Below are 8,641 nucleotides of genomic sequence, written 5' to 3' on the forward strand. Positions count from 1 at the left end.
GTGAGGTGAAACTGTGAATTGACTTGCAAAAGCTAAAGAACCTGGGGGGCATCAGAGTGTTATTTAAAATGAGATTGACTTTGTTTTTGAAGAATTTTAGCACCTCCAAAATGCAAAATGCTCATCACTCACTTAATCCAGTAAAGTTGCTACCAAATCGTAGCATTGCATGTATTAACTGTCGCACCTTATTAGCACTAAATTCTTCATTTTTCAAGACGCAATATGTGGCACGCCCTGCCAAACACCATCGTATCATGTACTGATTGTAAATCATTCAGGGTAAAACTGAGCGACCAACTTTTGTGAAGGCATTGATGGTGACGTCGGCGGAATTGTGGGCGCGCGGGGGGGGGGGGGGGGGGGGGGGGGGGACAGCGCTTACATTGTCTTGCCTTTTTTCGCGTGTTTAATGCTTCATGCATATAACATAGATTTGTACAACAGTTTCGGCATCATTTACATATGGTATGTTGTTATTTTTGTTTTTCATATTGTTCCGTTTAACCCATGCACTATTTCTCTAGTTTCTGTTTTCTTGTTGTTCCAATGTTTTCCCGTTCTTGTTCGCATTGCATATTGAGTTTTCTCCGCCCTTATGTAATGCCCTCGGGGGAAAATAAATGAAATTAAATTGCAGAGGACGAACCCTTTCAGAAGGCTCACATGCATGCCGATATTCTTGTGAATCTCTTAATAAAACACATGTAGCACTATTTTCAAATCCCTTCGGTCACTCAGCTTTTCAGGTACAAGCAACTCATCACAATTGCGCAGCGTCACCAAAAAAACGCTTCTAAGCGAACGGACTGCGGAGAAGAATGAATAGGACCGTGCTATTTTTTTTCTTCCGAAGTTCGCGATAGTTTTCGGTACATATCCGTGCGTTCAATGAACGCTGATAACATGCAAAGTGATAGCGGCCAAGGCGTGGCGATGGTTCACGCTACCGATCGACTGCATTGCGTCTGCAACTGCTATTACCGCCGCGCGAGCCATTTTTTTGTGCGTCTTAATTATCGCCGCGAGCCATATTCTTTACGTGGCATATACATATATGTATGATTCTCTCAATAAATATATAAAAAGTTTGAGCGAAACAGCCTCATTAATTATTTGCAACGACTGCGTTCGGGACGTACGTGGCTCAAGCGACTAGCTGTGGTGAAGTCCGTTTCTTCCGCATTTGCCGGCCTGTACGGCGAGGTTTCCGCATACGCGGAACGGAGTATCCGCATCAACCGTACGCACTCCGTAGTTACCGCATCATGTCAGTGAGGAATCCGTATGCTCCGCACACATCCGTCCGCAATCGCCGTACATGCTCCGTACACTCCATTAGGACATCCGTATCGATTGCATGACGTCTATATGTTTTCCGCACACGACCATCCGCATCCGCAGCATGAATTCCGTAAGTTCCGCAAGGACTTCCGTAACGAACGTATGAAATCCGCTTGTTTTCTGTAAGTGCGATGCGGAAAACGTACGGAATCCGTACATTTTCTGTACTGCTGCATACGGAGTCGTTTCAATAGGGTACAGCTCTCATTTAGAACCAATTAACCGATCACAGACTGAGGTCACAGTCAACTGCGGCTGCTTGTCCGCTTCTTCACGAAAGCATTTTAACTCTTATACTATGGCACGCACTTCGGAGCCATGGCTTTAATCCCTGTCTTCGCCTTCAACGTTACGTCTGGGTCAGTATGAGCTAAATAACTGCCAGCATTTGCACAAACGTTTTTTTCATCTCCCTTAATCGCCTTTTCACAGCTTCAGAAAGTTGATACACGATAGACTATGGTCATCGCATCACTCAATCTCTAGGCGCTTGTTCGCAATACGATGACAAGGTGACAGAGAAATTGGGCCCTTTATTTTCATTTTTTTCAGTAGTGTCTAAAGTAAAACATATTCGTTACAAACATTTAAGGTTTGAGTTATGTATTCAAAGTCTCACGCGAATCAGAAGTTCTTGTCATTCACAGCCGCACATAAGGTTGGTCACGTCCTTGATTTCACGGAAGCCTTTCAAACTGCACATTGCCGCGCAAACATGTGTCTGTCCTCCGTCGATGTTCGGTGCACCATTCCAACGGACAACTTCATTTTTCTGCGTGATATCAGCCAGCCTTCGTTAACGTGCACTAAGTTGTTTCGTTTCTGAGATTCTGTATAACTGCAGTACTCATTATTTCATGAGGGAAATCTTGTGAGAGTCACAGGGCCGTTACTCGACGAAGTCAGTGCAACATACGCAGAGTCACCGCAATTCTGTGGTCGCCGCCAAACACCACCTTTTCTCACAGTTGACTGGGAAGACACACACATCCTTTTGAAGCAACCTCGACCTATAAAAACCAAGCGGGCAAAACAAGCCGAGAACGGCACTCAGTTCACCCGATCACGTTCACGTGGCTAAACAATGATGCTAAGCACGGTTATTTCGGAAAGGGGCCAGGGTTGCTTGATTGATACACCTTCAACACAACTGTCGCAGCGATAATACCGACGGTGATGCCCACCGCCATGGTCAACCACCACGTCTTGGAGGAGTATCCACGGAAGGTGAAGACCTCCACCAGGAACCTCTTGAACTGCGGGTTTTCGTCCACGTTACGGCGGAAGTCGTCCATTCTTCGTCTGAAGTCGGTATGCGCGCACGAACCAAAAGAGCTTTGCACGGCTTCTAGGCGAGATTTCAGTGACTTCGTCTTCTTTGCTCCTGTAACATTGCATCTTTTTAGTTAGGATCACCAAGACGCCAATTTAGGAGAAATTAGAGAATACATGCAGGGAAAGCTAGGTATAGTTCAAATTAAAAAGTACAAGTTTCTGTCCTCTCAGGTCGGCATAATTTAAGTTCTTTTCCGACGATACAGGTTTAGTATTTTGCGTTCGAAGAAGAAGAGAATTGTGGAAATTTTTCAGGACCTGTAGCAGTGCACCAAGCATCATTCCGTTTTTTCAACGGTAGTGTATCGCATGTGGAGACATTTTTGCATAATTCACATGATATGAAATTCCATACAGCATATAGAGAGACATAAAACTCACGCACTCAGCCAAATGGAGTGGGAGACTGAGCTTTCCCACAACAGCCTCTATCAGCTGTGAAGCTCCTCTCTAATGCCCGGGAAGCAGCCAGAGGCCTGGGCTGAGGAAACCTACCCAAGTAATTCCATGAACCAGCTAAATTTTAATTTCTCCATTTCTATTCTGAGCAGCATTACCTAACCTAGCGAGAAAAAGCAATATCAAAAAGTATGCTAAAACTCCCCTTCATGGATCACTGCCTTGTCGTGGCGGAGGGGCTTGCGAAACTCGATGAAGTCGTGAGCTCTGCTGTGTAGGGCCACCCAAGATAGACAGGTCACGGCAGAGAGTTCTGACAAAATGTGATTCACTGGAGAAGGTAATGGCAACCCACTCCAGTATTTCCTGCCAAGAAAACCCTATGGCCAGTCACAATACCATTATCGATATGGCGCCGGAAGATGAGCCCCCCAGGTTGGAAGGCGTCCCACATGTTACTGGGGATGAACAAAGGGCGATTCCTAGTAGCTCCAGGACGAATGAAGCGGCTGAGCTAAAGCCAAAAGGACGCTCAGTTGTGGATGTGTCGGGAAGCGACCGGAAAGTCCGATGTTGCAAGGAGATATATCAAATAGCAACATGGAATGTAAGATCTATGACGCAAGGTAAACTGTATATCGTCAAGCGAGAAATGGACAGATTGAACATTGATATCTTGGGTATCAGCGAGCTCAAGTGGACCGGAATGGGAGAATTTAACTCCGGCGACCATTATGTCTTTTATTGTGGGCACGAATCCAAGAGAAGGAATGGGGTCGCTCTCACAGCAAATAGAAGAATGGGCAAAGCAGTGCTAGGGTACAACCCCAAAAACGACCGAATGATTTCACTTCGGATCCAAGGTCCCCCTTTTAACATAACAGTTATCCAAGTTTATGCACCGACCACTGCTGCTGAAGAAGCTGACGTTGAGAGATTTTATGCGGACCTACAATGCCTTTTAGACCGCACCCCATCATCAGACGTCGTTTTTCTCATAGGAGACTGGAATGCTAAGATCGGGAGTGAAGAAATATCCGGAATTACAGGCAAGTTCGGTCTTGGTGAGCCAAATGAAGCTGGGCAGAGGCTAGTAGAGTTCTGTCAAGAAAACAACCTGACCATAGCGAATACTCATTTTCAACAGCACAAGAGACGCCTGTACACATAGATTTCACCGGACTGTCTGTACAGGAATCAGATCGATTATATTATTTGCCGGCAGAGATAGAGAAGCGATATACAAGCAGTAAAAACAAGGCCTGGAGCCGATTGTGGCACCGATCATCAGCTTCTTGTTGCCAAAATTAAGCTTCGATTGAGGAAAGCGCAGAAAACTAGAAGGCCTTTCAGGTATGATCTGGATCAGATTCCATTAGAATATGCTGTGGAAGTGAGGAATCGATTTCAAGAATTAGATCTAGAAGACAAAGAGCCCGAAGAGATGTGGACTGATGTTCGTGATATAATACAAGAAGTTGCTACTAAGGTAGTTCCAAAGCAAAAGAAATGCAAAAAAGCAAACTGTTTATCTGAAGAGGCTTTGCAAATAGCTGAGGAAAGGAGGATGGCAAAAGGTATGGGGGAAAGAGAAAGATACAAGGTGCTCAATGCGGATTTTCAGAAAATAGCAAGGAGAGATAAGAATGTCTTCCTGAACATACAGTGTCAAGCAGATGAGGACAACAGCCAATTAAGGAACACAAGAGCTCTGTATAAGACAATCAAAGATATCAAAGGAAGCTTCTGTGCTAAGCTGGGCGTTATAAAGGACAAACGAGGCAAGGACCTCACTGAAGCCTCAGAGATAAAGAAGAGGTGGCAGGAATACACAGAAGAACTGTACAAGAAGGACCCGGATGTGCAAACCCAACATAGGACGGTTGTGATTTCTGATCACGAGCCGGGCATCCTGAAGAGTGAAGTTGAATGGGCCTTAGCCAGCCTTGCTAAGAACAAAGCTAGCGGAATTGATGGTATTCCAGCTGAGTTGCTTCAAAACCTCAACCACGACGCTGTTAACACACTGCATACATTATGTCAAAAGATTTGGACAACCCTGCAGTGGCCACAGGATTGGAGGAGGTCAGTTTACATCCCCATTCCAAAGAAAGGCAGTGCCAAAGATTGTTCCAACTACCGCACGATCGCGCTTATTTCGCATGCTAGCAAGGTGATGTTAAAAATCCTGCAAGGTAGGCTGCAGCAGTATGTGGATCGGGAGCGTCCGGACGTGCAAGCTGGGTTTCGCAAGGGCAGAGGAACTAGAGACCAAATTGCCAACCTTCGCTGGATCATGGAAAAAGCAAGAGAGTTCCAGAAACCCATTTACTTCTCCTTTATTGATTATGCGAAAGCGTTTGACTGCGTAGATCACAGCAGATTGTGGCAAGCTCTCCAAGAGATGGGAGTTGCAATTCACCTCATCTGTCTCCTCAGGAACCTTTATGAAGGGCAAGAGGCCACAGTCAGAACTGGGCATGGTCTTACTGATTGGTTTCCGATTGAGAAAGGGGTGAGGTAAGGCTGCATACTGTCGCCCTGCCTATTTAACCTATATGCAGAGTGCATCAGGAAGGCCGGTCTGGACGAGTCTTCAGCTGGAGTGAAGATTGCTGGAAAACGTATCAACAACCTTAGATATGCGGATGATACCACTTTAATGGCAGAAAGTGAAGTGGAACTCAAGAGACTTCTGATGCGCGTACAAGAAGAGAGTGAGAAGTTTGGGCTTAAACTGAACATTAAAAAGACGAAGATCATGGCGTCTTGCCCTATCAAGTCCTGGAGCATCAATGGACAAGAAGTGGAAGCTGTGACAGATTTTCTATTCTTGGGCGCCAAGATTACCTCGGAAGGAAACTGCAGCCATGAAATTAGGAGACGCCTGCTTCTGGGAAAGAGAGCAATGGTTAGCCTTGACCGCCTAGTAAAGAGCAGAGACATTAGTCTACCAACCAATATCCGTATAACCCGTGCTATGGTCTTTCCAGTTGTGATGTATGGATGCGAGAGTTGGACTGTGAAAAAGGCTGACCGCCGAAGAATTGACGCGTTTGAATTGTGGTGCTGGCGAAGACTCTTAAGAGTTCCTTGGACTGCCAGATGATCAAATCAGTCGATATTGTCGACCATAAACCCTGACGGCTCATTGGAGGGTCAAATTCTAAAGTTAAAGCTCAGCTACTTTGGTCATCTGATGAGAAGAGAGGAGTCGCTGGAGAAAGATTTGATGTTGGGAAAGGTTGAGGGTCGCCGGAGAAGGGGTAGGCAGCGAACGCGATGGTTAGATGGCATTCTCGAGGCATTGCAGATGAAGCTATGTGATGTTAAGAAGATAGTGAGAGACCGGAAAGCGTGGCGTGACATGGTCCATAGGGTCACGAAGAGTCGGACACGACTGAACGCCTGAACTGACTGATGCTAAAACTAATAGCACTATTAAAGCCCACAACTCTTCTGCTTCTTTGGTGACGATGCGGCACAAATGGGAAGGCTTTATTAGTGCCCATACATCTTTTTGACGCACCCATCAAGGGTTCTGCTATTCTGTTTATTACAGGTGCCTTTCGTCCTGCTTCAAAAAACCTCTGTAAAAAGTGCGTTTAGCAACATTTAGCACTTGATTTGTACTAGACCGAAGTATCTATAAATAAATGTTGAAAAGGAGCTTCTAGTCCAGAGTTCAGCACTACACATTTAAAACCTAAAACATCGGTTCGAATAACTATTGCGGAACATTGTCCTGTTATATCTTGTACAATATAAAGGAATATAGAAACTGCTACATAATTTTGGGAACGTGTTCTCCTTCGAGTTGAGTAGTGAGGTTGCATAGCAGCCAAAGAGGTTCAACAAATTCTGGAGGCGACATAAGATATTCGGACGGGATAACTCTCATGCAATAATATTACATTTAATGTAAGGATTACCCGCCTCCGGTGGATTGTGTTACCTTTTATTTTGTGCTCAGAGACAGTTCTGCTCACAAATCACCGTTTAACTCGCTAACAAGCTACCAATGAGGAGATAGAAGAAGTTACGTGAAGCTGCCGTTGGAGAAATCAGAATTACGCGTGCGCGCTTTTAGTTTGAAAAAATATGGTCAAAGTACTTCTGGCGCTTAATATAAAGGGCTCATTTAAAAGCATTCCTTTTGGTTTGAAAACAGGATGAACGAATGCCACTAACTCCACTTCGGTACAGATGTATTGCCATGGAAGAGACTTTTCGCTTATATTTAAGTCCAATGTTTTAGCTCCCTGAATGTCTTTGGATACCGCGCACCTGTTAAGAACCCCAATTAGCGTCATAGAATTTATGCTTCTAGAGAACAAAACCTGTGCGGAAAATTATCTGCATAATCCCTACATATTTTATCTAACGTAGCTTTTACCCCCTTCGCTTCAATCATTCGTTTCTCGCCTCATCAGAACCCTTCATTCAGCGTGTGATTTACTTTGTTTACCTACGGTGGCCTCCTTTCCAGACAAAGGAAGAGGGTCGCAATTTCCGTGTCGGAAGCAAACGTGTCTCGCATCGGCGCCGTCAATGCTCGTCAGCAAGTACGGTCGATCAACTTGGAGACCTAAACAATTACTGTCATATGCTCTGCTGCACAAGTGGACAGATCCTTCGCCAAGGTGAGACTATTTTTAATGCCCTTCAGAGCGCTTGATATTTTCTCTGCCGCTGCGGCGCTCAGCCCAGGCGGCGAGGCTCCCCTTGGCCTCCGCCGGGAATCCTCTACAATGGCTGTAAAATACAATTACAGGCTAATACCCGGCCTGCATAGAATTCGTACGCATGAACGCGGTGCAAGCAAAGGACCTTCTGCCATCGAAAAGAATCCGAACGCGCCCAAAGTCAACGCCTCCACTCAAAAGCAAAAGGCGGCTGCCAACCTCACGGACGGTACGCAGGGGATAGCTAGTGACGTTGCCTTGAACTGCGGAGTTCACAACACCCAGTGGCGCCCGCAGGGACGGAACCGCGATCAGTGTATTCTTTCATCGGGGGCATTACGAACTTACTGTGACACTGAAGCCACGCTGGACCCTGGAGTTGAAGGCTTCCTTCGCTCCAGGACAAGCTGGTGTTGCTATGCTCAGCGCCATTCTAGAATGCGGGGAGGTGGAGTTTTTAATGTGGCCCATGTGAAAAATGTGCTTCCGTGTGGCCTCAATTCAGAAGAAGCCACCCACAACTTGCCGGGGAACTGATGTTGTTAATTGAAGGCCAGCAACTGACCTCCCAGAGCCACCTCAAGGCGTCTGGCGACATCTGCAAGGGGTCAGTCAAGTTGACCCAAGGAAAATATTGGCCAGAAAGGTTCAGGTAACCACTCGGTGACATCCTCTCCGTTAGAAATCTGAGCGCGATGCCTAGTATCAGTCGTCACTTTGAATGCGAAGAGCCACTCCAAAGTCTCTACAGTGACTAAGTATTTCTGACAGGCTGTAGAAAAAGACGATTATCGTCTGTCATGGCTGTGGTACGGTGGGTCACCGAGCCGACATTTACCTGCGGCCGCAGCTGGGTGCTGCGGGCAGTGCGACTGTCA

Source organism: Amblyomma maculatum, chromosome 7 (assembly GCF_055883805.1).
Source record: "Amblyomma maculatum isolate TAMU_Amacu chromosome 7, ASM5588380v1, whole genome shotgun sequence".
NCBI classification, from domain to species: Eukaryota; Metazoa; Arthropoda; class Arachnida; order Ixodida; family Ixodidae; genus Amblyomma; species Amblyomma maculatum.